The sequence below is a fragment of the Eptatretus burgeri genome, chromosome 12 (assembly GCF_056783735.1).
Source record: "Eptatretus burgeri isolate ZD-2024b chromosome 12, Ebu_testis_v1, whole genome shotgun sequence".
Lineage (NCBI taxonomy): Eukaryota > Metazoa > Chordata > Myxini > Myxiniformes > Myxinidae > Eptatretus > Eptatretus burgeri.
Genome location: NC_140972.1, coordinates 31,868,729 through 31,893,632, shown reverse-complemented (window position 1 = coordinate 31,893,632; position 24,904 = coordinate 31,868,729). Strand labels below are relative to the sequence as shown.

The window sequence follows — 24,904 nt, the reverse complement described above, 5'->3', positions numbered from 1 at the left end:
CAATGCAGCTGTACTATAGTTATCCTCTCGTTTAGTTGAGACAAGCAGTTTATTCAGCCATCATTTCTCCATAAGTCTTGCAGTGGCGGAGGTAAGACTTGAGCTGCAGCTCGGCCAGATAGCTCTTTCACAACAGCTGGGATCCATACATGTAATTGGCAGCACCAGAAGCACTTTCAATGCCGTGACCTTCACTTGCCACAGAAATTCTTCACCTTTTGTAGATGTTCCATAAGTGAGAGAAAGCTGATGTGGTTTAAAAGAGAAAGCATGTGGTTTACAAGCTGTGTGACCCATGATTAAGCAGAATGGCTTGTTTTTGTGCCCACTAATGGGATAATACAAAACCATAGCAGAGGATGGGAAGGTATGTGGCATACTACGAACCAATTGCATTCTCGGAAGACTCAACCTTATGTGGATAAGATAAGCCTGGTGTTGGCTTAACGGTTAAGATGGCTGGCTTAAGATCCTCAGGTCTTGAGTTTGAGCCCCTGCCAACCGTTGAATTAACACCAGGTGGGTGGACTTACCTGCCATTCCTCTGAGGTTTGGTGAAATGAGTACCAGTGTATTGGTAATAGAGGGCACTGCATCAGCGGCACGGCTGTGCCGCCAGCAAATGATGCAACCAACAGTCACAGGCTGCATACGACAGCTACCTTGGTGGATAAGGGCAAATTATTTTGCTGTTTATTACACTTCTATTATAAATGAATGTTCCATGAACTTGGTGCAGAAATTAATGTGACCCCGGGGAGCTACGTTTGATTCAAGTCCAGTCCGTGTTTGTCTGTCATAGATCCCGCCATTTGCAAGAGTAACGACCACCTTGCAAGGGGAATTCTGGGCCGTCCAGGTACCGCAGAGGTGCTGACCGATGGTGAATCCAGCAGTCTATGGGAATGGCAATAATCATAAAACGAGATCCACATTGACAATCAACAAACCACACTCACACCGTTAATGGGAAAAAACGAAGAAGACATTAAGTTAATGATATTGTATTTCATTAAAATGGTTCTGAAATGAGATATTCAAAATCTCAAGGTTTTGCATTGGTAAAAGCGTGGAATCTGGCATTTTGAATAGATCTGGCACAGTATGTTTGTGGGTCTTCAGCATTGAGCAAAGCCCTCAATGCACAAGGCTAAAAGGATGTAGATCGTATCAGGGTTAGAGTGGAGACAATATGCAGGAACTCAAGGTCAAAGGTTTACCTGGATGGTGTCTTACATATGGTGCTGGGGGGGGGGGGGGGGATAAGCAATCGTCGGTGCACTGCCGACACGTTGTGTGGACCAAATGATGTCTGTGCAGGCCTTTGACCACATGTCTTCGCTGTGACATGGCGTAGATTTGAACATTTCACACACGTCCTTCTGCTTCGAGAATATGCCTGGAAAAAATTACACATTGGATGGAATCTTCTTATGTTGGAAACTCCATTTACATAAAGAAGCAAACATGACTTTAAACATTTTTTTCTGTGATATAACGCTCATGGAGGAGCCTGAGCATTAATAATATATGCAGAACAAGGAATTTAATAGAAAGTCATAAAATCAACACAAATAGGATTTTAATCTGAGATCCCAGTATCACGAGTAACGTGCTTAGTTGGAAGCTCAATACAGACCCACCGAGGCCTTTTGCCGTTGTTAAACTTTCCTTGGAATTCAGAAATATTCCATACATCCAAATGCAAGGATGAGTTATAATCTGATATTTGGAGTGCAAGCTTGAGACTCATGCTCTCATGAATTTATACCACTAGCAAATAACCCGTCCTAACAGACGGGTTAATTTCCCCACTCATATGATTTCTCGATGTGGATGCATTTAGTAGATGGTCACATACGAGTGCAATTTAATGGCTCTTGGGGGATCCCAGGAGAAAGCGCTCTGGGAATTTCAGAAATTATGTACAAAATGGACAGATATGGTCAGGCTGCCTTGGGATACCAACAGGGACCGAGGTCATCTCCTTGGTCCGCACTCCCACCAGGCGGCGCTATACAATACACATTTACATAAAGAGAATTGGGGTCCTCCTCCAACTCTGAACCACCTGGGCTAATAAATCTTATTACTGCCGACAACATTCCCGTGCACACCTCTCCACTCAAACCCTACCACAACCACCAGTTTTCAACTCATTACATCCAGCGGTTCAAGAATGCAAAAGAGCCAAGTACACAAAAAAACAAGCACACACACACACACACACACACACACACACACACACACACACACACACACACACACACACACACACACACACACACACACACACACACACACACACACACACCAAAACCCCCCCGAAAAAAACATCCAACACAAATAAACAAACAAACACACACACAAATTGACATCACTCAAATTATATATCCATCCATCTACTTTTGCTCATCCACATTCACCATACACCTTCACGATCTTTTCGTCAACCTTTCCATCACCTAATCTTCATAAATAATCCCCCAAAAAAGATCCAACACAAACAAACACACACACAAATCCACATCACTCAAATTATATATCCACCCATCCATTGGGACCAGACTCTGTGCAGAGTGTTGGTGCTGCCTCGGCAGTCTCCTTGGCTATTGGACACAATCCTGGACGGGTCACCACTCCAACACAGGACACCAGCAAGCTGACACTATTTTGCTGACCTCAGAAGGATGACAGGCAGAGTCAACCCCACCTGGTATTAATTCAACAGCCAAGTGGGATTTGAACTCAGGATCAGGTCAGGTCAGGTATGGGAGCATGTGCCAGAACAGCGCGTCGCTGCGTCCACTTTCCGCCGGTACTCCAGGGGCCTCCGTCTGGCCATCCCCCAGGCAGATGCCAAGCCCATCCCCATCTCCTTGAGATGATGGTTAACCTGTTGCAACCATGAGGCACGTGGTCGACCCACTGGCCTCCTCCACTCATGAGACTCCCTCGCTGAGAGAATCTGGTGAGCAGGATCAGAGTCAGGAAAACGAGCCACATGTCCATACAGCCGCAACTGACGCTCACGGACTATGCAGGTAACAAATCTCATTCGAGTCTCTCTCAGCAACCGCTCGTTGGACACAAAATCCGACCAGCGATAGCCAAGGATTCTCCGAAGAGACCTGGTACCAAAGGAATTAAGTCTCCGTCTCAGATCCTTGGTCAGAGTCCAAGTCTCGCACCCATAGAGCAAGACTGGAAGTACCAAGGACCTGAAGACTCGGACTTTCGTCCTCCCGCACAGGTACCGGCAGCGCCACACCCCATGATCCAGTGAATCCATGACTCCCCAGGCCCGACCCAGACGTCTATTGACCTCTGACTCGCAGCCAGCAGAGACATGAATATCACTGCCAAGGTAAGTGAATCTCTCCACGACCTCAACATCCTCACCACAAACAGACACAGACAGGACAGTAGCATCCAAGATGTCACCGAAAGCCTGGATCTTAGTTTTGACCCAAGAAACCCGTAATCCCAACGGCTCCGACTCCTCATTCAGCACCTCGAGGGCCCCCAAGAGGATGTCTAAAGTCTCCGCAAAGATGACTGCATCATCTGCAAAGTCAAGGTCCGAGATCTTGACATTCCCAAACGATGCACCGCAACTTGATCTCTCCGACATCCTCCCTAGAATCCAGTCCATTCAAGTGCTGAAAAGTGTGGGGGCAAGTACACATCCCTGACGAACTCCAGTAACAACTAGAAATAAGTCAGAGATGGTACCACCACACTTCACAGCACTCTCAGTACCAGAGTAGAGTTCAGACATCATATCGATCAGTTTTGGTGGCACCCCACGAAGACCAAGAATCCTCCAGAGGACATCCCGATTCACTGAATCGAACGCTTTACAGAGATCAACATAGGCTGCAAGCAGCCCCTGCCAAAACTCTCGTCTGTGTTCGGTGAGGACACGAAGTGCAAGGATACGGTCAATCGTTGACCTCTTTGGTGTAAAGCCTGACTGCTCTGGACGCTGGTGCTCAAGCAGATGGTGGCGAACCCTATCGAGAATTATCCGAGCAAAGACCTTGCCCGGCACTGAGAGCAGCGTCACCCCTCGGTAGTTGTTGCAGTCTTGGCGATCACCCTTCCCTTTCCAGAGAGGGACAACAAGGCCCCTCTTCCAGTCAGTTGGGATGATGCCTGTGTTCCAGGCAGAGCACAAAACTGCATGCAACGACACGAGTGCAGTATTTCCACCAGCCTTGAGAAGTTCGGCATGGATGCCACAGATCCCTGGAGCTTTGCCCCGTTTCAACTGGTTCACCGCAGCCCGTGTTTCCACAAGCGTAGGTGGACCACAGTTGATTCGAGGGTCAGCAACAGGGATTGTAACACCCTTGACGTCCAACTCGACAGTTGGGGGATCAGCCTGGTACAACCGCTCAAAGTAACCGGCCCAGCGGGCCTTCACTTCAGACTCCTCTGTCAAGAGCCTACCACTCTCTGCTCAAACTGTAGTGCTCCGAGGGATGGGCTTGGATGAACGTAATGCACGAATTCCCCTGTAAGCGGGACGAGAATCACCTGTCCACAGGTGATGCTCTACCCCCTCACAGATTCCTCGCACATAGGCCTCCTTGTCCACCCTCAGTGCACGTACAGTTTTACGCCTCAGCTCCCTGAACAGCTCAGCTCTGCCATTCAGCCTGGCCCTATGACTCTGGTCAATGGTATCCAGTGTCCCTTGAGAGACAAAATTCTTCTTTGCCCTGCGGTGAGCTCCAAGGCATCCACCGGCAACATCAAGGACGGTGGTCTTGAAGGTGCTCCACAACTCTTCAGGACCCCCCAAGGCACCCAGACCCCCCAAGTGTCCACTCAGCCTGTTCGCAAACTCCTCAGCTACTCTCTCATCCCTGAGCTTGGCAACATCCAGCCTCGGCTGGGATGGTACCATTCTCCAGGATTTAAGGTGCAGCTTTAGAGTTTCTACAACAAGCCTGTGGTCAGTATTGAGGAACTAAGCACTCCGGTAGACCCTGCAGTTCTGGATCATCCTCCAACGACCGTCAATGAGGACATGGTCAATCTCCTTTGCCACACCGCCAGCGTTGGAATACCAAGTCCAGCGATGAGCTTGTGGGCGCTGAAACCATGAACCAGCCACCCTAAGTCCATGACTTCTTGCAAAGTCAAGGAACTTAGTGCCATTCTGGTTCATAGTTCCTGACCCATGGGGACCAACACACACCTCATAACCGTCCCTATCAGGACTCAGGATCATAGGCTCACAAGCCCACCACCCTATCCATTCAGTCAACACCAGGAATAAATTATTGTTGTGGTTCTCGGAACTGCATCCATACAACAGATAGGTGTCCCAAGACAGTTATTCCATTAATATACGTGTAGATAGTCCCTTTCCTTTTGTTTAGCGGGACAACAAGGGAGTGCGTTGCGATGATCTCATATCTAGGGTTGCTAAAATCATTTTCTTCTTCATTTCGTCCCCACTCTTTTTTCGTCTGATTATTGCTGAGGTTAGTCAGCGTGTGCGGCGCCGCGGTGAGGAAATTGCTGCACAGAGATCCTCATTCCAGGGCGAGCCCTAAACCCGGTGTGTGCAGTAAGTCATGTGCGCTTGACAGTGCGGGGTTGTTGACTCGAACTTCCGATGGTGTGGGGAAGATTGCCGGTTGCATCGAAAAGGCATGCGAATAAATACCTCTAAAGAGGCTGCACGAATGGTGTTTATCACGGCACAGAAAACACAGCCAGCATGATGCCCACACTGCACGAAACGCGTACGGAGGCCGATAAAGACGACTCCACGTCATGTTGGGCGGGATACGAGTGTGTGAGTAGAAGCGGCTTGTTCCTTTTCAACCTCAATATCCGACACATATTGGTGTTCGCCCCGCGCACACACTAGCGGAGTCGTGTGAACGCGAGCGCTGGCCACGTGCGTAATGGCGGAACCGCGCGCACTGTATGGAATGTGCTCGAAAGCAGAAACGTATGCCGCTCATGAAACGTGCATGGATTTATCCATGGTGATGCACCTTCGGTCCTCACTGGCAGCAGCGGATTCTCCACGGATGGTGAACATCTTCTCTTCTCTCGGCCAGCGAAGCTGCGATCCAGCCGAGGAATGAAAAGTGCGGGCCACGTTGGCGCGTGCGAAGCGAGCGCGTTGATAGACGCTGGGCGAACGCCCAAGCAGCATGCGGGACCCTCGACCGGTCGCCCAGGCACGGCCCGGGGTTTTTTGCAGGACGATTCGCATGCCAATTTCGGTGTGGGCGATTCGTGTCATGTCGTGGGGTCGGAGCGAAATATGTTCACTGTCTGGTATGGCCTTGCTGGAAACGAAGTGAGGCGGTTTCCGGCCAAAGTTGGCGGGCCACGTGAGGGTTTGGGGCCAATCGGAGCGCCCGATTCAGGTGATGACATTTTGATTCAGGGTGGCCCCTCCCCTGAGTCCTATAAAAGCGGGAGGAGTCTCTCTTTTGCCTCTCTTGCCTCTTTCTCCGCCTACCGCTCTCTCCCTCGTCGACACCACCACGACCCGCCTCCTGCTGTTGGGACTCTGCCTCCTCATCTCTGCCCAGATGATGTCGTCAATCCCACCCGCCTACCACTCCACCCTCACACTCTGGACTCTGCCCCTTCTCGACTCAAGCTCCTCCTTTTACGAACACGGTCTCCACACGTGTGGCTGAAGCCGGAGACAACGTGCCCACTGTCGGGTACCGCACCATGGAGCACCCCCCACCCCGAAACGTATTGGTGGCGCGTCGTGTTATCAAGTACAAAGGTACAGAAATTGTGGCCTCAGTCGCTTTCCCTTCTAATTGCAATACTCCCTCTTCATTGGGTTTTCTGTGTCTGTGTGTGCTGGAGCCTGCCTGCTGAAGTAAGACTGCAGAAGATTGTTATCATTATTATTGTTATTAATTTCGCGTTAAGTCTGCTCTGTGTCCCCTTTTGTAAGTTGACTGTTAATAAATTATTTTTATGAATGTTCCCTGCTCGTTTTTGTCTTTTCTTCCATTGATCCAGCATGGTCCGAATCCAACTTTAGCTGGGACTTTATTCCCAATGATCCGTTCCTTTTAGCCGGTACGTCCTTGGCAGTGTCGCTCGGCAGCATCCGATCCGGAAAAGTGATCCGATCCGGTAGAGTGATCTGGTTCGGACAAGGCGTACCGAGGGCGTGTTCCCCGGAAATTAAACCACGTGATTAATTAAGTAACCCGATTAACCCATAGACTGGTGGACCCTAGGTCACGCGGGTGAGTTATTGGCATCCACGGTCGGTTAAGCGACCCGACGCGTCACTGAATTATCCATGTGCGACGGCCTACAATTCCGGGGAGTCTGGTGGGAACCGACATAGCTTCCCCCACCTAGTGGTCTTCTCACCCGATCCCCGGCCCACAACATTATATATATATATATATATATATATATATATATATATATATATATATATATATATATATATATATATATATATATATATATCGTAAGGCTGTAATATATCCTCATACGAAAATGGAGCTATGGTGTATGTGTATATATGTATATATGTTTGTACCAAAATTCCAGGGATTGCATTTTTCATAAAATAAAATGAGCACGACTTTTTTTTGGAAACTTAAGCTATAATTCAATTGTAAAGATATATGTACACACAAAATAATTTAACTTGAAACTAATTAAATAATGCAACTAGAGACTTCCGAAGATACCTTACTCCATGCAGTCTTGATACACAATGGCATGGGCAGGGTCTGTGAATGGCAAATTTGATTGGCTAAGATGAGGTAAAATGCCGTAATATTTTTTACAAGTCTTGCAAAATGGAACGGTTTTAAAAGTGCTAAAAAGTCAATTTGTGTTCTCCAGTGTTCAAGTATATAATTCAATTGAAATAAAACAAAGATTTTAAAGGTTGTAGAAATTTGTTTTCCAGAAGTTTACCACTTTTGATGCAGCGTCTTATACACCACCCAATTTAACACATTACATTAGTTCTTCGTGTCTGTTGTTTGTGCCCTTTTAGGTGAGGTATGGGAGCATGCGCCAGAGCAGCGCGTTGCTGCGTCCACTTTCCACCGGTACTCCAGGGGCCTCCGTCTGGCCATCCCCCAGGCAGATGCCAGGCCCATCCCCATCTCCTTGAGATGCCGGTCAACCTGCTGCAACCACGAGACACGTGGTCGGCCCATTGGCCTCCTCCACTCACGAGACTCCCTCACTGAGAGAATCTGGTGAGCAGGATCAGCGTCAGGAAAACGAGCCACATGTCCATACAGCCGCAAGTGACGCTCACGGACTATGCAGGTAACAAATCTCATCCGAGTCTGTCTCAGCAACCGCTCGTTGGAAACAAAATCCGACCAGCGACAGCCAAGGATTCTCCGAAGAGACCTGGTACCAAAGGAATTATGTCTCCGTCTCAGATCCTTGGTCACAGTCCAAGTCTCGCATCCATAGAGCAAGACTGGAAGCACCAAGGACCTGAAGACTCGGACTTTCGTCCTCCCGCACAGGTACCGGCAGCGCCACACCCCATGATCCAGTGAATCCATGACTCCCCAGGCCCGACCCAGATGTCTATTGACCTCTGACTCGCAGCCAGCAGAGACATGAATATCACTGCCAAGGTAAGTGAATCTCTCCACGACCTCAACATCCTCACCACAAACAGACACAGACAGGACAGCAGCATCCAAGATGTAATTGAAAGTCTGGATCTTAACCCAAGAAACCCATAATCCCAGCGGCTCCGACTCCTCATTCAGCACCTCGAAGGCCTCCAAAAGGATATCTAAAGTGTCCGCAAAGATGACTGCATCATCTGCGAAATCAAGGTCCGAGATCTTGACATTCCCAAACAATGCACCACAGCTTGATCTCTCCAACATCCTCCGTAAAATCCAGTCCATACAAGTGCTGAAAAGTGTGGGGGCCAGTACACACCCCTGACGAACTCCAGTAACAACTGGAAATAAGTCAGAGATGGTACCACCACATTTCACAGCAAACTCAGTACCAGAGTAGAGTTCAGACATCAGATCGATCAGTTTTGGTGGCACCCCACGGAGAGCAAGAATCCTCCAGAGGACATCCCGATTCACTGAATCAAACGCTTTACAGAGATCAACATAGGCTGCAAGCAGCCCCTGCCGAAACTCTCGTCTGAGTTCGGTGAGGACACGAAGGGTAAGGATCCGGTCAATCGTTGACCTCTTTTGTGCAAAGTCTAACTGATCTGGATGCTGGTGTTCAAGCAGATGGTGGCGAACCGTATCAAGAATTCTCCGAGCAAAGACCTTGCTGGGAATGAGAGCAGCGTCATCCCTTGGTAGTTGTTGCAGGCTTGGCGATCACCCTTCCCTTTCCAGAGAGGGACAACAAGGCCCCTCTTCCAATCAGTTGGGATGATGCCTGTGTTCCAGGCAGAGCACAAAACTGCATGCAACGACACGAGTGCAGCATTTCCACCAGCCTTGAGAAGTTCAGCATGGATGCCACAAATCCCTGGAGCTTTACCCCGTTTCAACCGGTTCACCGCAGCCCGTGTTTCCACAAGTGAAGGTGGACCACAGTTGATTGGAGGGTCAGCAACAGGGATAGTAACACCCATGACATCCAACTCGACAGCTGGTGGATCAGCCTGGTACAATCGCTCAAGGTAACCGGCCCAGCGGGCCTTCATTTCAGACTCCTCTGTCAAGAGCCTACCACTCTCTGCTCTAACTGCAGTGCTCCGAGGGATGGGCTTGGATGAACGCAATGCGCGAATTCCCCTGTAAGCGGGACGAGAATCACCTGTCCACAGGTGATGCTCTACCCCCTCACAGATTCCTCGCACATAGGCCTCCTTGTCCACCCTAAGTGCACGTACACTTTTACGCCTCAGCTCCCTGAACAGCTCAGCTCTGCTATTCAGCCTGGCCCTGCAACTCTGGTTAATGGTATCCAGTGTCCCTTGAGAGACAAAATTCTTCTTTGCCCTGCAGTGAGTTCCAAGACATCCACCGGCAACATCAAGGACGGTGGTCTTGAAGGCACTCCACAACTCTTCAGGACCCCCCAAAGCACCCAGACCCCCAAATGTTCACTCAGCCTGTTCGCAAACTCCTCAGCTACTCTCTCATCCCTGAGCTTGGCAACATCCAGCCAAGGCTGGGATGGTACCACTCTCCCGGATTTAAGGTGCAGCTTTAGAGTTGCTAAAACAAGCCGGTGGTCAATACCTCCCACCTCTCGCCTCTCACCTCACCCCTTTCCTTTCCTTCTCCGGTGAGGAACTGAGCAGTCCGGTAGACCCTGCAGTTCTGGATCATCCTCCAGCGACCATCAACGAGGACATGGTCAATCTCCTTTGCCACACCGCCAGCATTGGAATACTAAGTCCAGCGATGAGCTTGTGGGTGCTGAAACCATGAACCAGCCACCTTAAGTCCATGACTTCTTGCAAAGTCAAGGAACTTAGTGCTCTTCTGGTTCATAGTTTCTGACCCATGGGGACCAACACTTGTCCCATAACCATCCCTATCAGTTCCAGTCGATGCATTGAAATCCCCCAAGACAAGAAGTGTATCTCGTCTGGGGCACTGATCAACCACAGACTTGAGCGTGGCGTAGAATGCATCCTTCACGGTGAGATCACTCGCCTCAGTTGGAGTATAGACAGAGACCAGGCAAATGACACATAAGGAGTGACGAATCCTTAGTCTCATAATACGCTCGTTGACCGGTGTTACCTCAATTATCATTGGGGTCAGCTTATTGGAAACAGCTACAGCAACTCCGTGGGTATGGTAACCATCAGAGCGACCAGACCAATAGTAGGTGTAACCACCCACCATTATCTCGCCGCAATCTGGTCTCCGAACCTCAGAGAGAGCTGCAATACCGATGTCCAAACGCTTGAGCTCAGATGATAACAGAGACAGGTGATAATCCTCTTTTAGGAATAGGACATTCCAGGCACCCACCCAAAAGGACCGCCTCAGGTTAACCCAAGGAGACTGCCGTCTGGTGGACGACACCTCAGCACCAGTCCGACACACTCTCCTGCAATCTGACCCAGGAATGTTACCCCGTGGTTTCCCTCCTATCATCAAAGATTGGGGGTCCCGAAGGCTTTGCCCCAATCCCGTCATCCGGTGAGCTGCCCTGCGAAGGGAAGCTACACTCCCACGGAGTGGGTTTTCAGATTGTTTTGCGTTTTTGTGTTTTGCGGAATGAAGGGTTTTACGGTGGCCGGAGTGCAAATCCTGCCACCAACCTCCTAATAATAAGTAACCCAACTGCAGGAGGACGTCCGCAGACACAGTTGGGCACCAGATATGAATGGCCGTTGGCTCACAAGGAGCTCCTCTGCCCTTTGACAGGTTTTGTTTTTAATCCTGTTGGGTGTCCATATCCAAACACCCTCCTCACTAAAAAACCTGGTGGGGGAGACGGTTTAGTCGCCGACAACCCGACCATGGAACAAGTTCGTACAGGTTTACATGGTACCTGGACTGGAGCAGGTCACAGATCTAACCTGACCTGACACAGGTGCCCTTTATGATGCCCTTAAAGACAGTAAGTTTCCTGTTTGGAATGATTTTCAATTTTGCTTGACTGCCAGACAGACAGAAAGACAGACAGAGTAAAATATTATCTCACTACTTTGCACGTGCGCGATCAGGACAAATTCAGAGCCAAACTACTAATAAACTCCAGGTTTGTTTTCCGATTCATGTTCAAAATATAACATTCAATTCAAACGAAGTTGCTCCTCGATCGATCATAAACTGACATTTGTAGACAGACAGACAGACAGAGTGAACCAATTGTTTCAGGTAGTATATCCAATGTACACAAAACTGGTGTAGGGTGAGGGGGATATTGAAAAAAATTAAACAGTGAAACAAGGAATGAGTAAACAAAGAGAAAGTAGGACATTTAGGGTGCAGAAATAAGGAAAGTAGAATGAGCTTGGGAGAGAAAGTAGTAGGGTAAGGGTAAGATGGAGTGAAATAGGGAATGTATGAAGGAACAGACAATGACACCATTTTATGTTGATTTTATCTTAAATTGAAAAACATCCCAATCATTTTTAGTGTCTTAATCTTAGTGTGTCTGTCTTATAAGCTATTGTATGTTGTTTGAAGTTTCTGTTTGGAAAAACCCACATGATGTGGTGCAGTGCAAGAACCATATGGAATAGTTTTAGAATGTAATTTTCAACATTATCTTACCTGTTGCTTTACAATGTTCATTTTCAACATTACAATCATTCAAAACCCTCGACTTGAACTCAAGAGTTAAAATGCAGGAATAAACAAGGAAACAGAGGAGGCCAACTGGCTCATCATGTCTGTGCCATATCTACATCCCCATTACCTTCATCAATCAGTTTACTTATCTTCACAATACGAGTCAAATTGTGACTGTGAAGTTCATCTTCAATGGTGGTTCAAATTTGGCCTTCTGTTTTTAACTAAACTTGTAGATAATGTGGACATGCAATCATTACCCAATTGTAAGCCAACTTCCTGGAAGTTTTAACAGGGTTGATGGTTTTATTGACCAGAAAAATTACAAAATATTCACTGTTCCCCCCACCACACAAAAATCTCCAACTTTCCCCTTCTGATTCATGTTCTCTTATATTGTTGCCTCACTTGCCGCAATCTTTATTTTCAGTCACGTGCTCCATGACGGACAAGCACTTGCATTAAAGCATGCAACAGGTGATGACAAAAATTTGTCACCAACACTATAAATTGAAATTGCCTCAAAAATATTGATCCTTTTTGGAGACTTTTGGTTCCGGTTCTTGAGCTACGGTTGTGTCCCTCAAAGTCTCCATCAACTTTCTTAAAGATAAGTTCTCAGACCTTTTTTGTCACGTTTTTACTGTTATTTTGTTGTCTCCATGTTTACTGTGTGTTTGTGGTTTGGTTTTGTTTTAAAACTTGTGATAATTGGTGAGCATTCGGCAGTCTTTTCATATCGGGATTCTTTGAGGCCTACCCTTTCCTTTGTTTGTGTGCACAACTGTGTTATTGTATTTTCTACATATTACCTTCAGGTTCTTTTCATCACAATCCCTCCACTCTTTCATTTCCTCTCAACTATACCCTTTGTTTCATGTCTTAAAATATAAAAAAAAACAACAAAAAATTTATATCTTTTCCCTTCTCACCTCACACCCACTGTACCCACGTGATTTTTCTACCTCCTGTTCTTCCTTCTACTTTTGCTGATCCACATTCACCATACACCTTCAAGATCTTTTCTTCAACCTTTCCTGACATGTGTGTATATATATATATATATATATATATATATATATATATATATATATATATATATATATATATATATATATATATATATCTTCTTCTTCTTTCGGCTGCTCCCGTTCGGGGTCGCCACAGCGGATCATCCATATGATCCGCATAGTGATTTGGCACATGTTTTTACGCCGGATGCCCTTCCTGACGCAACCCTGGTCGCCTCTTACGACACAGGGATATGGTACACCTATTTTAACCGGGGTATACACCGGCCCAGTATACTGGTACTCATTTCGCCGACCTCGGAAGGATGACAGGCTGAGTCAACCCCCTGGTGTATTAATTCAGTGGCCCAACGGGGCTTGAACTCAGGACCTTTTGGATCCCAAGCCGCTGCCCAAACCACTGCGCCAACACCAGGCTCTATATATATATATATATATATATATATATATATATATATATATATATATATATATATATATATATATATATATATATATATATATATATATATATATATACACGGTGAGTCAAAAGTAGCGCCCAATTTCTGTTTTTTCGGCTGTCAGATTCTTTCTGGGAAGTCATGTTGTTAATAATTGTCTTGCAGATTATTCATTTTCGTAATTTATATATTTTTTTATTTTGTTTTGCAGGTTATTGCTGCGAGTTTGGAAAGTTACTGAGTTTGCACCAAATTGAACCAAGAATTACCTTTCAATGAATCAACGCATTGCGGCCGTGAAACATTACGACAAATGTAATGAACAACCAACGATGGCGGCACGCCGTTTGGCACAGGAATTCGATATTAACCCACCTCAGGGAAGAAACATACGATCGATTGTCGAGAAATTTGAAGCAACAGAGCCGGTAGCCACTGCAAAGAAGTCTGGTCGTCCGAAAACGGCAACGAATGTAGCTAAGGCTGAAGAAGCCATCAGAAGACTGGAACAAAGTCCGCAAAAGTCAACTCGCCGTTTATCTGCAGAGTTGGAAGTGAGCCAATCAAGTGTTATCCATATCCTTCACCAGAAAAAATGGAAACTTTACATTCCACTCTTACTGCGTGCCCTTCATGATGGAGATGACGACCGCCGTCTTCAATTTTGCGAAGAGTTCTTAGCTAAACTTCACGAAGAGGACACAATGCTAGACAACATCTGGTGGTCAAATGAGGCATGTTTTAAGCTTAATGGCACAATTAACAGACACAATTGTGTCTACTGGGCTGCGAATAACCCAAGAGTGACAGTTGAGAAGGAGGTAAATTTACCTGGAGTGACAGTTTGGGCAGCCATATCTCCATTAGGGATCATTGGACCCTTTTTCTTTGAGGGATCTGTCACTGCAGAAATTTACCTGGATATGCTGCAAACCTTCTTTTGGCCCAGGGTACAAGATCAGGACTGTTATTTCCAGCATGATGGAGCTCCACCTCATTATGGACGTTATGTTCGTCAGTGGCTTGATGAAAACTTTCCCAGAAAGTCGATCGACCGCCCCGGTCCAATCGAGTGGCCGGCACACTCCCCAGACCTTACACCTCCAGATTTATTTATTTGGGGGCTCATGAAAGACCTTGTTTATCGTGAAAAGCCTCGTACCATTCAGGAGTTGAAGGCTCAAATCACTGCAAAGTTTGAGGAAATTGATATCGAACTCTGCAGACGTGTGTGTCGCTCTGTGCCTGCTCGGCTGAAATTGTGCATCCAGCACGAGGGAGGGCACTTTGAAAATTGCAAGTAAAACAGCTTCGTACAGTTCTGTAATAATTTTGTGTTGAATAAATTGATAGATAAAAATCTTCTTCTTCTTCCTTCGGCTGCTCCCGTTAGGGGTCGCCACAGCGGATCATCCGTATGATCCGCATAGTGATTTGGCACATGTTTTACGCCGGATGCCCTTCCTGACGCAACCCTGGTCGCCTCTTACGACACAGGGATATGGTACACCTATTTAACCGGGGTATACACCGGCCCAGTACACTGGTACTCATTTCGCCGACCTCGGAAGGATGACAGGCTGAGTCAACCCCCTGGTGTATTAATTCAGTGGCCGAACGGGGCTTGAACTCAGGACCTTTTGGATCCCAAGCCGCTGCCCTAACCACTGCGCCAACACCAGGCTTAAATTGATAGATAAAAATGTCATTCATTTATTTCTACCTTCTTGTACACTGTAATACAAATGGCAAACAAACAGTCAATTGACAGAAATCGGGCGATACTTCTGACTCACCCTGTGTGTGTATATATATATATATATATATAAATATTTCTTTCCCCTTCTCACCTTATACCACCCATAACCACTTGATTTCTCTGCACCCTCTTTATCTTCCTTATACTTTCGCCAATCCACATTCACCATACACCTTTACGATCTTTTCGTCAACCTTTCCTTCACCTAATCTTCATAAATAATAATAAACAAACAAATCTGTATCACCAATCTCGAACAACCGATGATCTCGGAACACATCTTCATGGAATTAATGAACACAGCAACAAGGGAGGTGGAATTAAGTTTTAGCAACATGATGTATGTTCAAACGGACGGCGTGGCCATGAGTTCCCCATTCGGCCCAGCTCTTGAAATTACTTTGTAGGCTATCATGAAATGCAGAAACTGACTGGTCGGCAAGGGGTCGATTCCCCCATCGTATACTATCGATATGTTGATGACATTTTTGCTTTGTTTGAGTCTCGGACGGCATGTGACAATTTCCAGACATGGCTCAACACCTTCCATCCAGCGTTGAAGTTTACCACGGAGCTGTAATTGTCAAACACGTTACCGTTTTTGGACGTGTTGGTTGATAGATCCAACTTTGGTTTCACAGCATCCGTCAACCGGAGGCCGACTTCCACAGGGCAGTGTACTCGGTGGGACTCCTCCAGCTCCAAGAGAAACAAAATTGCCTTGATCAATATCCTGGTTAACAGAGCGCAGAGGATTTCTTCACCTTGTAATCTTCCTGCTGAAATTGACAAAATCATGAATATACTCGGTGAGAATGTTTATCCTGAGCATAGAGCTTAGAGATACATGCACAAGTTTCTAAACACAACAAAAGATCAGAAGATTGGTCCGGACGAAAGTCCAGTGTATATCAGGATGCCCTGGAAAGGGCAATCATCACGAAAGTTTGAAGTACAAATCAAACATATTGTGTCCAACACGTTTCTGGCTGTGCAACCCCGAGTAATCTTTACCTCTCGCCGTTTGCTGACATCAGTCAACAAGGATGTGCTACCCACCTCACTAACCAGCAATGTTATTTATGAGTTTAAGTGCCGATGTGAAGCTCGGTCCGTGGGTCGCACAACACTAAGATTGGCTGATTGGATCAAACAAAACATCCCCTTGGCGATTTGAAGAAAGATTGTGAGGGTTAGAACACAACCAGTGCGAGCATGTAGAATATCCAGCAACCACCGGCCACTGTACCTGTTTCATCTGCCATTGCACAGCACCTGGTTGCCAAACCCAATCAGTGCAGACCAGTACAATGCAGATATGTTCAGGAAATTGAGCCGAGGTCGGAGCTCGTTTCATTTGCGTGTGTTGGAAGCAACCTTCATCCTTACCACTGATCCAATATTATGTCGTCAAAAGGAATTTGTACGATCTCTGTGTCTCTTTCAGCATGGAAATATCAAGGGAAGTACGTTAACAAATGGTGAATGGACCTTCGGGGAAACCCATCCCCCCTCTCTCCAGGATGCGGTTGCAAACGTCAATCATCGAAGAAATCTGTTCCAGCCAATGGGAGCTCGAGGTGAAGATGATGAGCCGACCAATGGGCGTTCGGATTAACCGTGATGTCATTACGGTTGAACCAATCAGCGTCTACCTTATTGAGACCTGCGTATAAAGCACGCGCCTTCATTTCCTTCTTCACTTAGCACGATTTTTTTTACCCTGAAGAGTGCAGCACGAAAAGCTTCGGTCACTATTATGTCGTGTTAGGTTGCATCCATATTGAAGTTCTGTAGTACCAAACATCTGTTTAAATAATTATAAAAAAGTGTCTAAAAATGTTTCAACTTCCGACTTCACATTTGTGGTTCTCTGTATTGTGTCATAATTTACGACTCTCCTTCTTCTTCTTCGTCTTCAAAAAACTGTTTCAATTCGACCTTTCCTTCATCCCACGTCTGAAAAGTCCAAATGTTACAACGTTTCCTTTCTCCATTCTCTTAATTCACCTGAATCGCATCTCTGGCATAAAAAATTAAAAATCCCATTTTGCAATGCATGTTCATGTTCCATCAATCATTCATTTTTTTACAAATACAGTACCAATTCACCCCACCTCCTTAAATCTCCCTCCTCATACCGCCACACCTGTTATGCCCTCTCCCTAACCCTCTCATCCTGCTCCTCATCCTACCTCCTCTCTCAGTACCTCTTCACTGTTCTCTGCTTTCCTGACAGCTCCTCCTCTGGTGTCCCAAACTGTGGTGTTCTAACATCTGTGGGCTCTGTTCTAACCTAACAGATATCTCATTCTCTCAATCAGTACACTCCTCATCACCAAAAAAACGCTCCTTCCTTCCTCTCAGCACACCTCACCTCTTCCCAACCCCTCAAATCTTGTACATCCCACTGCCTGCTCCCTTCTTCACCATACCACGACCAAGTCTCATCCTTCCCCTCTCCCCACCACTCCCCTCGCTCTCCTGCCCCTCCCTGGCTGTGCCTGCTCTCATCGAGTCCCCTCCCTCTCAAAGCAACCTCCACTCTTTTACCCCTCCAAGCTTTCCTCTCACCATTCTCAAAACCTCCCCCGTCACTCTTCTCTCTCAATTTCCCCTCTCACCCTTTCCCTCCAATCTTCCCCTCAATCCCCCCTCTCAAAGTTGCTCCTCCTCACAACAACAAAGCTGCCTCCTTCCCCTGCCCTCTCTCTTACATCTCATCACTACACCTCCTCCAATCTTTGACTTCCCTCTTCCCCCTCTCTTATTATTCCCCACTATGCCTCATCCCATCACCACCGAGCCTTTTCTCCTCATCATCCAGCCCTCTCCCCTAACTCTTCTGCAAATCCCCCACACACTGTCAACAACTCTCCCTACCTCACCCCCCCTCCTCCCTTGTCAACCCCTCCCCTGACCACCCCCAGCACCCAAAGCCTCTTCTCCTCCCTCTTCCTTAACAGTGTGGACCTCCACATCCAGGGCTTTCACTTTAACCTGACAGGTCTTTCCTTACAGGTTGCCACTGACAAACAAGACATAATCTGCTTCACAGAAACTTTCCTCCTTCAAGACATCTCTGACTCCTTAGCATCTCTCCCTGGTTACTCCCATCTCTGATATGACAGACCTGAGTCTCATCATGGTGGCAGAGTTGCTTTCCTCATCAGAAATTCTATTCCTCACTATCCATGCACTGCCCTCACTCCCCCACACCCCAGGAATAACTCTGGCTATGGCTTTCCCTCCACTCCCACCTCATGTTTATATATATATATATATATATATATATATATATATATATATATATATATATATATATATATATATATATATATATATATATATATATATATATATATATATGTGGTACCGTCCACCAAACAGTGATGACTCCATTTACATCTCGCTCACTGAAAACAAGGACCAACTTCTGTCCTCTCTTCCTCATATGTGGTGATATCAATTGTCATCATGCCAGTTGGGTGGGTGTGGGTACCTCTCTCACCTGCCATGGCACTTCAGGAAAAGATATCTGTGACTCATTGGGACTGACACAATCTGTCAACTTCCCAACCCGGATCACAACCAATGGTACTTCATGTATTCTGGATCTGATTTTGACAAATTTCTCTGAAAATATCTGCTGTTCTCCCTTCGCTCCAATGAGTTCATCTGATCACATGCTTGTCAAAGTAAACATCACTCTGGCTGTTATTAGAGAACCACCTCGGTACCGTCAAGTCTGCCATTTCACTCAGGCCGACTGGCAGGGACTTCAAGCAACCATAAAACTTCTAGACTGGTCTCCCATCTCTACTTTCGCCAAAATCAACTCGTCCTGGGAATTCTTTCAAAGAAACTTACTCTCACGCATGCACAGATTTATCTGACCTCATCTTCAGTTGTCAGACCCTTCCTCCAGCCCAAGCTACACTGGCAAGGTAGTTATCTCGAAACAACTTGCCTTTGCCTCATGGAAAGCAAACCCAACTGAGGACAATCTCAGTTCCTTCATGAAAGCTCGGAACAAGTGTGTGTCTACCCTCAGGAGAGCCAGAGAACAACATCTTTCTAATCTCAAGTCTGAACTCTCAAACCTCTCTCCCTCCTCAAAATCCTGGTGGCATCTGGTTAAGTCTTTTCTGCTGTATGTTCCCCCTCAATCCCCTCCCTTACCTCAAATGGCTGCACAGCTGACACTGCACGTGAAATGGCTGAATGCCGAAACTCTGTTTGCTTCCAAATCTTGTGTCCCAAACCCATCACTTTTGGAAGGTAGGCACAGTCACACCCAGCTGTTCCTGGACTCTGTGTCCTTTTATCCCGACAAGGTGGAGAGCTTGTTGTCAAACTTCGACTCAGATTCTACAACCAGTACAGATGGCATCAGCCCACTTGTCCTAAAAACCTGCTCTGCTGCACTTACTCACCTTCTCTCTGTTCCATTCACCCTCTCATTTTCTCAAGGTCATCTGTCATCTGCTTGGAAACCATCAAACATTACTGCCCTGCATAAAAAAAGGTGCAAAAACAAATCACTGCAATTGCAGACCAATCAGCCTTCTCCCAATCATAAGCAAGGTTATGGAATCCATCATCACTTCTGACAATAAATCCTTCCTCTTCTCTAATGGCTTGATTTCCGATCATCATTTGGGTTTCAGACAAGGTCACTCTTCACTGGATGTGCTGCTTCTGCTTTTCCGACAATGGATGGAGGCCCTCAACACCAGATGAGGTCAGAGCCATTTCCCTCGACATATCGCGAGCTTTCGATATGGTCTGGCACCCTGCCCTGCTCACAAAACAATCTTCCGATGGTATCCAAGACCATCTCCACTCATGGCTTGCAGATGTCTTCTTCTGTTACAGTCAACATGTGGCCCATTATGGAATTCTCTCATCCCCTCTTCCTGTCCAGGCTGGAGATCCTCAAGGCAGTGTTCTGGGCCCTGTGCTTTTTCTGGTTTTCATCAATGATCTCTCCAACTCTGGAAAATCCTCTTTATCTCTTTGCTGATGACTCCACCCTCTGTCGTGCCATCTGGTATCCCTCAGCTCAGCAGGCAGCAACCTCTTCACTCTCTGCAGATCCGGAAAATATCACAAGCTGGTCCAACACTTGGAACATGTCTTTCAATCCTGACAAATCTCACACTCTCACCATGTCTCTCTGAAAGGATCATCTGGAAACCCTTCTCTCCCATTTATTTTCTCAACAATCCTCTTGAAGAAGTCCTTTCATTCAAGCTTTTGGGTGTCAATCTCTGCCATGATCTTTCCTAGGAAAGCCACATTTCCAAGCTGGCCTCCAAAGCCAGTCACAGAATGGGCATCAGTTGTGCAAAGTCCTTCCTTGGCACACCTGAGCTCCTCACCACGTACAAAGCTTTCATCCACAGCCTGATGGAGTACTGCTCTCCTCTCTGGGATGGTGCTCCTGCCTCACACCTTTCTTGGCTTCATGTTGTGGAAACCAAGGCTTTCCGAATCATTGGTATCTCCTGAGATGAAGCTGAGTCTTTGGGTCTCACTCTCTCACCGCAGGCAGGTCGGTGGTCTTTCCAACAGATTTTGAATTTTCGGGAAACAAAGGAAGGGGTGGAGGAACAGTCATCAGAGTGTCTCATGTTTTTGACATCCTCCCCTTTCCTGGCATGATAGGCTGCCCTAGATGCATGTATATCTACTTGGGAATCTTCTGCATCGCTGGCATTTGATACATGCTTACACCAGCTGTACTCCTTTGCCACTGCATCACTCATCTGGCTGCAATCCACCTCAGTTAGACATGGTATTTCTGGAACAGGAGGTTCCATCCTTGCCACATAGATGACTGGAATGAGGGAGTGGCTGTCTGGTAGATCAGCAATTTTATTACCAGACTTACCAAACGCCGTTTGTGCCTGCTCAGTTCCAAGATTTTCATCATCTCGGTGCTGAAATAACAAGATGTCTGTCCCATGAAATGATTTACGAGCATTCGTTGAAGATGGATCGTAATCAATATTATTGACAGCTGTGTTGTGAAGATGCCAAGTTTAAGTGAGGGTGGACACACTGTTCCCATAATCTCAAAATGTCTCCTGGAAGCATTGCCAGTGTCAGCAGAATTGCTAAGCATGTTATCATATGAAGACAGTCCCAAGCGGTGCATTGTGTCTACAAGATCTTTTGATCGTGTCTTTGCGTACACTAAGGCACCAAGGAATATAGCAGTGAGGTCTCTCGTTATTGAGTGTGCCACGCTTCTACTGATGATTTTTGGCAATGCCCTCAGCTGTTGTACGTCAGCATCTCTGACAGCGTTAAGGCCGGCTGCAAGAAGTAGTTTGTTTGATTCTGTTTGTTTGGCTCGTAGAGAATCATGGTTACAAGAATCAACAAGGAGGGTACCACAGATTGCTCTTGGGAAGGTTCTTTGAATTCACCACTGAATGGAGAACATTTGTTCTTCAAAACTTCCCTGCGTACTATGTTCACAGCTCGAGCGAGCACAGGTTGATTGTCATAATCATGCTGGCAAGCTGCCCTGATAGACTTACCCACATTGTTGTTAGCCACAAGCAGCACATCACAGCCCTCATGGTGTGAATAATTCAGGAAAGTAGCCAAGAACTTTGTCTTTAAACCTAGTCAAGTGAACTGTGGGAGAGTCCTCTCAAAGCTGGCTAACTCTGTCGGTATACAGTTTTCTGAGTACGGTAAGTTGGAAAATTGTGGTACCAACATCTTCATCTTCTAAAACAGATTGCATATAAGAGATGAGTTTGGCAAATGCTTTGCCATTGGTATTGCCTGTGATAGAGTCTTCTCGTGACATTCATCATTTGTCCCTATCCCTGTTGTACAATGATACCAGGCAGTGAACATGATATTTGGCTTCCATTGCTGTCATGTCTCCTTGACTGAACTTTGCTCTGAGACTCTCGTTCTGTAAACGAAAAGCACACTGCCTCACAATAGTGTCAAGATCAAACGATGAATCTGCATGAAGAGGTTTATCAGAACCTGCTGGCTTGTCACAGAAGAAACATGTGTGAACGACATCATCTGGTCGGGATACTTTCTGATGTGTGAATGTCCCTTTGGCTTCAGAAGAATCATTCCCTTCATCAGCAGACTCTTTCCTTTTGCTTGCTCTTTTCAGTTCAGTTTGGTTGAATTGAAGACTCCAAGATTTGTGGAATTTTGCTTTCCTATGTTGGAAAGTTGGCTCAAGCCCATCACCCTCATCTAGATGATTCAAATGAATCTTCGATGATAGCAAGCCAAGGTCACTGATTCCCGACAATGTTTCGGTGATTGATGTGTAGCCTGCTCCTTGAAACCTCCAAGCAAAATCTGCAGGGCACCGAAGTTTCTCGCTTGTTTTGATAAAATGGGTGCTGTTTCCAGCCCATGGGTGCTGTCTCCTGTGTCGAGCTTCACACACTATCCATAGTGCAAGTTTGAACATTTTGTGGTCGGCGACGGCCTTTAAATGAGAATACACATGAAGCTATCGACCTGAAAGAAGCAAAAATCTGTCAGCTTACAATTCGTAGAAAGAAACGATACATTCAGCATTTAATGCAAGTAAAGACATCGCAATGCAGGTGGTAGTTACCGGCAGTTGCTGGTGTTGTGTTTGTAAAGCATGATGCGCCACCATGTCAATAAAATCATATTTATAGGAAGAAACAAGTTCATTTCACGATCATCATCCTCTCACAAACATATGACCAAAGTACTTTCCGAAGCTTCAAATTGGGATTACAAGAACTGAGATTTATCAGCATTTTGGAACCAGATTCCAGGCCAATTTTTGCTGCTTCTTACCCTAAAAGACCCTATGAGATCACAGGGGTCATCAAAAGTTAACTCAAACTGTCATTTCTGTAATCTACAAAGATAATTCACATGATTGAATCATAAAAATTGTTGATAGATTCTTATTTTTGGTGATTTTGCAAATAACCCACCATGCGGAAATGCCCATGGTGGCAATCTTGGAAAATGGCCAACATGGTAGGTTTTGAGAGTGCCTCCAATGTTTAGTTTCATTTGGTGTCGAGTATATGTGTACCAAGATTCATGCTTTTAACATAAAGTGCACAAATCGTCCAAATTTGAGCACACATCTACCAGATTATACGTGCAAGTCGTGTGCGTCGGAACTCATGTAATACGAGAAGGGCACTCAGTGGAGTGCATACTTCCACCCTGTAATGCCTGATCCACGAGAACATATCGGGCCCAATACATTTTTGAGATATCTTGCTATATGTCGGTTTAGCCCTATCTCTCAATGGTGAAGAATCACTTAAAAAAATTATCAGATCCGGATCCAGATTCGGATCTTCACCAAAATTGAATCAGTTCGTCCTTGTCACACTTCCAACCTGTCCACAAAATTTCATCCGAATCCGTTCATCAACTTTTAACATATCCTGTACACAAACAAACAAACAAACAAACAGACAGAAAGGAGTCAAAACAAAACCTCCTTCACCTTCGGTGGTGGAGATAAAAATGATTATTCGGAATTTTTTGTTTCCTCGAGCAAAATCCTTTTGGGGGCGGCCCTCTAGCGAGGGTCTCCGGGGCATGTGCCGCATATTAATAAAGCCAGATGTATAATAGAGAATCCTTATTCAAAACACTGCGTGCTCTGAGATGCAGTGACCCCTGCCGGTGGGCAGTTTTTATCGGATTTGACTCCACAAGGGAAAAATCCATGACCAGACAGATGAGAGGCATTTTCAACTTCTAACTGGACTGCCCTGCTGTCCTTCAGTCTGAAACATCCATGAAGGTCTCCCATCCAAATCTTAACTGGGCTCAGTTTCCGAGATCTTATGAGACCAGGTGTGTTCATGCCGATAGTTTTGTTTCGATTTGCAAAAGAACACCAGTGTGGGTACATTGCGAGTTTATATCAGCCTCGTGAGAAAGCTTGGACGGATTAGTAAGTCTCACCCATTAGACCAAGAAAATAAACAAGGTTGGAAATTGATGCAAAATAACTGTAAAAATTAAGATCATTTTAAATACATTGCTGAACATACAGTGCTAAGAGAAAATTACAACTTTGTTTCACTTGTTTCATTCTGACTTTTTATGTCATGATGTAGTTTGATTGTCAGTAGAATCAGGTTTCTATCGTGTACAGCCTTTTTGGCTGCTGGTTGCGTCATTGTCATTAGTTAGGAGCACAGCTATGCTGCTGATGCAATGCCCTGATTACCAGTGAACTGATGCTCACTTCAGTGACCTCAGAAGAATGACAGGCTGAGTCAACCCGCTGATGTTAATTCAGCAGCCAACAGCACTCGAACTCAGGACCCTAGGACCCCAAGCCACCACCCTAACCACTCAGCCAATGCCAGGCTTATAGTAGAATTAGGTAAGAGTTCAACAAAAGAGCAGCATTGTGCATTG

The 24,904-nt window shown here is 46.0% G+C and overlaps 1 long non-coding RNA gene across 1 annotated transcript in view; it reads right to left on the bottom strand.

The window, feature by feature from the left end:
• Positions 1-1,024: 1,024 nt before the first annotated feature.
• LOC147015363 (uncharacterized) overlaps positions 1,025-24,904 on the bottom strand; it is a 267,373-nt gene continuing 243,493 nt past the window's right edge. Inside the window, exons 3-4 of the long non-coding RNA XR_015050300.1 lie at positions 16,072-16,254; positions 1,025-1,399 (exon numbers count right to left, since the gene is read on the bottom strand). This is a non-coding gene — a long non-coding RNA (uncharacterized LOC147015363). The remainder of the gene's footprint in view (positions 1,400-16,071; positions 16,255-24,904) is intronic.